This window comes from Lathyrus oleraceus, chromosome 5 (assembly GCF_024323335.1).
Source record: "Lathyrus oleraceus cultivar Zhongwan6 chromosome 5, CAAS_Psat_ZW6_1.0, whole genome shotgun sequence".
Taxonomy (NCBI): Eukaryota; Viridiplantae; Streptophyta; class Magnoliopsida; order Fabales; family Fabaceae; genus Lathyrus; species Lathyrus oleraceus.
The window spans coordinates 526,847,954-526,857,827 of record NC_066583.1 but is presented as its reverse complement, the minus strand read 5'-3'; positions in this window follow the sequence as shown (position 1 = coordinate 526,857,827).

Genomic DNA, 9,874 nt, shown 5'->3' with positions numbered 1-9,874 from the left:
TCAATGTATAAAGCATGCCAAGGGAAAAACCAGAACTGCACTTTTAATTTTCTAATAATAAAATCTCGATGTATGAGCATGATATAATGCATACATTAGCAAACATATAACAAACACACTATGTACTATGTTTTTACTTCAATAAATATTAAAGAATGGTGCATGCATAAGTGTTTTCAAGTGTAAGTTCACTTACCTATTGGAGAAAGTCCGATGCTTCTTCTTAGCTACTACAGAGATAATAGAGAGATTCCACCAACCTTGTTAATCCTTGAGGATAATGTTTGAACAATGAGAATGGCTAGAAACAACTTGTATTATCTCTCACAAATGTTTTTGCAAAATGAAGAAGTGAAATGGTGAATGATCAAATATAGAATACAAAATTTGTTCAAGTGATTAAACAATCTCTAAATGGTGTGTAGAGATGATTTATGGTATTTGTTTGGAAGATGCACGTCGGGAATAAGTTTGGTTGGAGAACTTGCAAAAATAATATGTTTTTGGAAATTATAATGGAATGGGAGTTTGAGGAAGTGTTGAGGGGTAATTTTTGTGTGTTTTGAGGCTTAAGGAATCCCTCTGTTTATATGGAAAGAGTGGGGATTGGAACTGGTTAGAAACAAAAGTTGTGAAGTTATGGTTTTGGTTGAGAATGAATGAGAAGTTTGCATGAATTATGGAGTTTCAAGGAGTTTGTCATGTTTTCCTAGCCTCTATAAGGTTGCTTCTGATCACTTAAGATTATTTGTGATCTTTAGGGACAAGTTTCAAGGGTGAAATAGTGAGTTGTTAGCATAAAGCTTGCTTTATCAAAGTAGTAATGTGACCTTTTGCAAATTCATCCATAAATGATATAATGCAATGGACAAAACCTCAATTCCTTGTATAATGCAACTAGGATACATATAAACATCTGATTATGGACATATTTATACACAAAAGGACCTACAATCAAGGGATTTGCACATTTGAAATGGTTTTCCTCCAAGAATTCATCATGAACATGACTTGAAATTCAAATTTGAAACCCTAACTTCCCATTTTCGAAACTCATAGCTCATGCATGGGAAAAAATGTAATTGTACTTTTTGAAAATCCCCAGACACACCTTACAACTTTCATGTTTTGAGTTTTTTCTGAATCAAAGTGGAACATGATGAAAACTGGCTATAAAGTTATTACTTTTTAGGGATCAAAGTTGACTTGAAAATTTTCTAAGTGTTTCAACTTGAGACACCAACTTTATGTCCTCATAACTCAAAATCCTAATACTTTTATGGAATCAACCCTCTAAAACAAAGTTGAAGTATGGAATAAGATATTTCATTTGTGCTTTACACCAACTTGGATTGGAATTTATGTCTTGATAAAGTAGTGCACTTGAACATGAAATTTGTGGACTTAGTGAAAATTTCAATGTCTTTAAGATTGCCCTTTTTGCAAGTAACCTCAATTCTCTTGATTTTTCTTGATCAAATTCATCAATTAACATATCTTCATGAAATTTAACTTGAGAAGTTCATATTTGATCATAAATCTCAAAAGTCAAAGGTTTGACTTTGCAGTGCATTGGTTGTGTATCAGATGAATTGGAATTTCTTGATCTTCAATGAATTCAAACTCTTGAGCAAATTGAACATAATGGATGGGATATAAGGATGTACTTGATTATGTTGAATTATGTCTCAAGGCTTGAGATCATGTCTTGATCAAAATTCTCATATGAAATTGAATGTTGCTGAAAATCCTAATTGGTGAGCCAAATGAAAGTGAAGCTTGATGCACTTGCGATTAGACCACAATACACTTATTTGTTGATGGGGAGAGATCTATTGAGTGTATGAGAACTTGATTTATTGATGATCAATCCAAAACTTTGAATGATCAATCCTTTGAGCTCTTTGAGGGAAACCCTAATTCACAAATGAAACAAATCAGGCATATCTTGATCTTGAGGTTAGCTATGCATGAATGATGTCTAGGATGCAAATGATTATAAAATCTAGTGGTAAATTTTAGGGTGTGAAAGTTGCCCCTATTTAAATAACTTTTCAAAATGGCATGAGTTATTATAATACTCATGAAATCAAGATCAAAGATATTTAAATATAGAAATAACCAAAAAATGTGACCTTAGATGCAATGTCATGCTATGCTATGGACAAACAAACTCTTTTTTTGGTATATATTTTTTGATCTGATGGAGATATGATGCAAAATGCAATGAATTCTAGTATGATGATTTATGATTAATGATAAATATGATATGTAGGAAATGATGGAGATAAAGTATAATGTCAATGACCATGAGCAACAACTCATATGGGATAACATACACTGGGAAAAAATAAACTAGGGAATATTCAAAGCGGTTGATCACCAGGTTCAGGCTTGACAATATGACATTGAGTATAACAAGAAATAAACAAATTGGAAATATTCAAAGTGATTGATCACTAGGTTCAGGCATGACCGGATGACACTAAAAATAGAAAACTAAAAGTATTCAAAGTGATTGATCAACATGTTCAAGCATGACCGGTTGACACTTAGAGACATCCTCATTGGAGTTTTCAAACAAGATAAAACATCTAATCCTTTGGAAATTCCTTACAATGAAGAGTTCAAACATGACCTTCAAGAACTATCAGGAAGAATATAGAGTAATTAAACTCTTTTGTATGTGCCAAATCAAATTGGACTTAGACCGCTAACAAAGGTATCACGACCAACTTCTAACGGATTTAATGCAAGTAACAACTGGACTTTAAGAATGATGCCAACAATAATTGGACTTTTAAAATAGAATTCCACCAATAATTGGACTTCAAGGGGAATATTTGGGTTAACCAATCATACTTTCAAAGGGACGCTAATAACTTACTAAGGAAAAACATTGGTCATGTCAAAACTTCGAGGTACCAACAACAATTGGATTTTCAACGGGAGTGCCAGTGATAGCTGTACTTTTGGAGTTAGAAGAATGACATCTAACAACAAGAATTTATATTAAATCTCAAATGCAACATTGAGCATGTTGTGAATGATCATGATACGCAAATGTTGACTCTGGAGAAACAAAGAGTTTTGTGGAGACTCAATGGGGAATACATCCTCAACACCAGTAGCTCAAATAAGTATCACAAGATGGACACTGAGGAGATACTCAAACTTGGGAGTTACACACAATCAAAGTATTTATCCAAGAGTGCTTGTTAGTTTAGACTTCTGTAGCGGTAAATTCATGATCATCAAGCTATCGATAAGCTAGACATCAATAAAACCAGAGTCGCCACCGTGTTTTTATTGTTTCCAAGGGAAATGGAAAAGTACGAACAAAACCCAAAAGTAAGAAGTTTTCAAATCAAAACTAATAAAATGTAAGAGATTACAGGTAAGGGGGTTGGTTACACAAAGGGAAGGTGTTAGTACCAAAGTGTCCTAGGTACTCCTAGGGAGCCCTTTTTTGTGTGCATATGTATTTTATACAAAATGATGTTTACAAACAAATAGAATGGGGGGATGAGAAAAGAATTCATTAATTATATTTTTGTGTTTGACAAGACCTTCAGACTTGTGCCTACGTACCAACATAAAAATGAGGGATCAAAACCTCGTAGTTCGTGATACAAATTTCAAAGTGAATGCATTATTTTTAACAAAAATTAAGTTTGAAAGGCACAAAGGCCTGGAAATGGTTTGAATGAGTTAGTTCTTTTTGGCTTTTGAAAGTTTAGGTCAAGTATAGTTAAGTTTACTTACAAATTTGATTTAAGAAAAGAAAGTTTGAAAATGCAATGGCATAAGGCCAAAGTTTCTAGTTTGCAAAGTGATCAAAGTTTAGAACAAAATGAGTTCAATCAAAGAAGATTTTAAAAAGGGGAGGAAGAGATTTTGAAATTAAATAAATGGGGAGGATATGAAGAGACTAATCCTATGCACAAAATTAAAAGTTAAGAGTTGAAAAGATCTGACCAATGGGTAGCAATCCAATAGACAAAAATGCCAATAGAAACCCAAATTCCCTTGGACATTTAGAATCAAGCAACACATAAATGCACAATTATATCAGTCTTGAAGAGCAAGGCATCAAATAAAGATAGCCACATCTAAGCTTTAGCCACTCCATGGTCTTCTTCAAATTAGCCCATGTAACAGATGAGTTCCATAAATCACAGGTTCAAAATAATAGCTTCACAATGATCATGTTGCAGATGAACTCAAAGGGATCTTCAAAGATGTATCAGATGAAGTTTCAAATTGTAATCACTTGGTTTCACAAAAGTTGGCATTGGCCAAGTCCTTTAGCATAGGAATGTTTCCTAAAGTCTAAGTCCATTTGTCCAAGATCAAGCCAACAGTCCACATAAAAGTTTTTTTAAGGTTTTTTGTTTTATTATGTACATTAATGGTCAAGGACCACACAAACAAGCAAAGTACACAAACAAGATATATCACACAATATGGTACAAATGGACAAAGTGAAGATTGTATTAACATAAATAATTAGAATGGTATGAATAATGGAAAATGAATAAAGACTAAAATTAAATGACATCAAAGTAAATGGATTGAAATTAAACGTTAGTTTGTTAATGAATTAGAAGTTAGTATTGTTTTGATTTTGCTTTTGTTTAAGTCATTCCTTGGAGAACACTCAACCCACTTATCACAAGCATGGATCCTTGAACCAAGACATCTTCCAAAGGAAGGAAAAAAGGCCAAGTTTCCACACAATACCATGAAAGAGGGGAGACTTACAATCTCACTAACTAGAATATTATGCCTTTTGTGTCAAAAATTTAGCGCTATGTTAAGCAATCGTAATTGGACTTATGTAGAAGTCACAACTATTTGAGGTCGGTGTAGCGGTGTATTCGTCGCTATATAATTTATTGATTAAACCATAAGCAAAGTATACAAAGAATCGAGTCGCCACCGCACTTTTATTTATCCTAAGGAATGGCTAAAAAGCGAACAAAAGCCTAAGAAGTTTTACACGTAGAAAACTAATGAAAAGATCAGAGAGTCTGGGTAAGGGGTAAATTACGCAATGGGAAGGTGTTAGGCACCCATCACGTCCTAGGTACTCCTAGGGAGCCCTTTTCACACTTGTTGTATAAGAATGTTTATTTGTTTATGACATATTGTGCAAACATGAATGGGAAGATGAGAAAAGAATGTACAATTTTATTATTTTTGTGTTTGAACGGATGAACCCGTTGCCTACGTACCTTCCATCAAAGGTAAGGATCAAAACGCCGTAGTTCGGCTAAAAGATTTCCAAAAATTAGTGAGTTCATTTTAAAACACAAGCATTAAGGCTTTTCATTACCAATGGGAGAAAACTCAACCTGAATCAACAATCCACCATGCGAGGACGACTTCAACATACTAGTGAGGGGTTAACCCTATAATAAGTATGGAAGACATACAATCAACTCACTAAGGATAAGGTAAGATTTACATCAACCACTATGGTAATTGAAACCTATGGCTAATGTATGAAAACATATTAACAATGGACAAAGCCACAAAATCATTGAACGGGTGGAGTTAATTGATTATGAGTATTCACAAAATATGGTCAAGGTATGATTAGAGTTCAATTCAAAGAAGTGTTATGAAAAGTGAAGTTTGAAAAGTCAAGGACTTAGGGTCCAGGTTTCTAATTTGAAAAGAGGTGAGAATGTTTGCACAACATGTATTTACAAGTTTTAAAAGTCAACAAGTGAAAAGGGGATTTTGAAACAAAAAAAGGTGTGGATGAAGGAGTGTAAAACTTCCTAGAAGTTCACCTCTTGAAATCATATAGAAGATGATTCAAGTGTGTCCTTTGGAATGAGGCAACAAAGCAAGTAAGCAAGATGAAGGCAAGATGATATCGGATGCCATCAATGGACTTATACCAATCTCACAAACAAAACGGATACCGGATACCAATAAATGGATTTGCACCAATCTCCTAAAACAAAACAATGATACCGGAAGCTAATAAATGGTCTTACTCCAATCTCACAAAGCAAAACAAAACATGGATGTCGGATGCCAATCTATCTGGACTTATACCAACCTCCAAAGGATGATCATAGGAATACAAATGCCAACAACATGGTCTTACAATTGTATCCTTACATACAAAACTAACAAAAAGATGGATGTCAGATGCCAATCTATCTGGACTTACTCTAATCTCCAACAGATGATCATAGGAAATACAAATGCCAACAACATGGACTTATAATTGTATCCTCACATACAACACACACAAAAACAGATGGATGTCAGATGCCAATCTATCTGGGCTTACTCTAACCTCCAACAGATGATCATGGGAGTACAAAAGCCAACAACATGGTCTTACACTTGCATCCTCACATACAACAAACAAACAAGCACTAAGCAATGGACATGAGTGGCCAAATGAAATGGTCTTACACTTTATCCTTCCAAATCATAGGAACAATGGCCAATTAATGGACTTACTGTTGTCCTCAATGGGCGAACCCAAAGGTGGATCATAAAGATATGAAATGATGATCATGCAATAATGAACAATCAATGATGATGAGTGCACAAAGGCAAGCAAGCAAACATGTGCGGATGCAACAAGCAATCAATCAAACAAAGTCATTTAGCACACACTATAACCAGGCAATTAGGCTCAAGCAAGGGTTAGACTTTAAAGTCAACTGGAATGGGGTGAGTGTTGCTCTTAACCTTGACATTGAGAGCCAAGGTGAAGCAGATGAAAGGATATGAGGGGTGTGCCTCATTGCTCTTATCTCTGGTCAAAGAGAGCATTGAATATCAGAAGGTGTGGGAGTTCAGAAAGTTGGAACTCTCTCCACAAGTTAATGACTCGATAGATCTTGGGCTTTTACTCACTATGCATCAACACATGTGGTGTGAGCAAGGTGAGTGACACACAAAATAGTAGGAGATGGACTATACATCTCTTTTGTCTACCAATTGCCTTATTAAAAGGACTTTACCTGCTTGGGGACAAAGATAAACATTCACAAACATTGCCTCTTAAGGAGGACTTCAGACAAGTGCCTGGCTAAGTAATAAGCCAGGTCTTCCAGACTACATGGAGACTAGAGATTCTACCTCAATGCTAATGCTATCGAGCAAAGCAATAGCAAGTTCACAATGGAACTATAGCAACTAAGGTACCTGAAATCAATCAAATATAATCAGTATTCCAATCACAAAGTCAAAACAGCCAAGATAAGAACCAACAGTCAACACAATCAATCACATGTGCAAAGCACAAACTCAAAGCAAATGAGCTAGCATCCTACAAAACAAACCAAGTTAGTCCATAACAATCAAATAAACCAAACTCAATCAACTTGAATTAATCTCCTTAAAGCAATTGCTTCTTCAACCTGAAAATCAAACTCAAACGTGAGAAGTAAACCCTTAGGCCAAAGCCTAGGGTCAAAGGAGGAGAAAAAAATTAAAACAGAACATGAGAATTAACCAAAATCAAGATTAATCAAATAAGAACAAATTCTAATTGGTCTCACATCAAAACTATACACCAATTCCATTTCATAAGCAATTCATGTCAAACTAGGCAAGTTGAGAACTCAATGATGTAAACAGAATGAACACAAGCATACCAATACCAAAATGGCTCAATAAATTCCAGGAAAAATCATGCTTAAACAGAACACATTCAATGAGCGACATACCAAAATTCATGGCATTTGGATAAACGGAAGCAAGTCAAATAAAATCCCTAAGTCAAATCATGTTCAAACAAGCTCATACAAGGCACTAGATCATGCATCAACTTCAAGCAATCATAAAACAGAAACCAAACATGATAAATGAATGAAATCAAAGCCATGGCAAACTTCAAGATGTCTATAATGCATATGCCAAATTTCAAGTCCATCCAATAAACACCAAGGATTTCACAAATCATATGATATCATGACTCACAAAATGTTCACAATTGACCAAACAGGGGGAAAATTCTCAAACAAATAGAAAATGAATTCAAAAATTCCAGAAAAAATCACAAGCAAACTTAACATCCATAAGTATCAACATGCAAAAATTCAGAGCAATTGGCAAATGAATGGCATGGTAAATAAAATCCAGAACATGAACAAGAAATGGTGTGACATACATTGTCACACCTCCAAAGATCACATCATATCTCACAATCCAGAAATGCAAAAATAGCAAACCATATACCAAAATGACCAGGAGTGAGTCTAGATCATGCATGTAAATTTTCATGTTCATAAGTTCAAGCATCATGATTTCACAATCAAAATGGTAAAGCATAGGCAAAAAGCATACATGAACAAAACCATTAGACCAAAACAAAAACCAGCCGTGCACAACTTTTGCTATCATGCTCATAAAAAACTAGAGGAAAAATGGAGATCAATTCAAAAATTCCCACTCAATTTGGATCAAGAATCAATGACTTATGATTTTTTGAAGATTGATTATGAAATGAAATAAAAATTTGGAAAATAAAATGAATTAATTGAAGCGCATGGCATTTTTGTAAATAAGCAGAACTTTTGAAATCAGCGCGCCACTATGAAACGCTGTGTTTCATTAAAAGGAAACGCAACCCAATGATATCGCGACAAGTGGCCCAATTCATGTGCAGAAACACGAAATAACATGCAGACTTGGCCAGGAAAGATCAAAAAGAAATCTGGAAACGAAATTGTAACATTCATCATCATCTTCATGCTGTTCATCATCAACATGAACGAAAACTCACAGAAATCAACAAGCAATATATCATTCAACTCGTCTTTCATCATAGATCACTAATCTAACCTTAATTTGTCCTAATTCTAACCATAGCAAAAGGATCGATCAAAACAAGTTTCATTCATCAATGTTCAAATCAACATATCTTTCTCGAATCTTAATGAAATTTCATGATCGAAGTTGCATAATGCTCTACGTGCTAAGATCTACAAGAACCACATGAAGATTTTACGAATTGGCATGATCGAATTTTACCTTGATGGAGATGCAGCAGCTGAATCCGTGTGAATCAAGGCCTGGAAATATGAAACAGATCTCTTATGTTGCTTGAATGAATGTATGGAAGCAAGGCTTCAGCTCAAAACAACTCGATTCTCTTGAAAACTCCAACTTCCATGTGAGGTCCAATGCTTCAACAGCTGCAATTCCTCAAGAATTATCCACGATCTTGCTTCAACAGAGCTTCACCATGCCTGCAAATGATGATTAGAACAAAGAACAAGCAAGAGGAATCAAGAATTTCGATGGAAAAAGTTGGAAAAAGTTTGAGAGAGTTTGAGAGAATTTGAGAGATTTTCAGTTTGGATCTGAGATTGTGATTTTTTTTTTGATTTTCTGTTATGATTAGGTTTAAATACCCCTTGTTAATCAACATTGTTAAACATGATTAGGCCAAATGGATTGGATTAGTGAAATGAAGCTTTATGCAAAAATGCCAAAATGCCCTTATCCAAATATAACCAATGGAACAGTAAAATTTCACTTGCAGCAAGTCCAAATTTCTGTTTTAAGGCCATTGCAATTGGTTTGAAGTGAAAATCATGTGTACTTTTCAAAATGACCTTTTTTCCCATCAAAATTTAAATGAAGTCACTTGAAAAATGGACTTTTTATGTGATGATTTTTGATGAAATGTGATGATGGATTATGATAGAGCATGTCAAATGGAGTTTGCTCAAAAAAGAATCACATGAATTGGCCTTTTGGTTTAAAAGTTATGCCTCCTTGAAGTTCAACTTTTCTTGAAAATGATTTGATCATAACTTGCCAACCACAAATGAGAAATGGATGTTCTTGGACTTTTTGGAAAGGTGAGAGCAAGATCTTCAACTTTCAT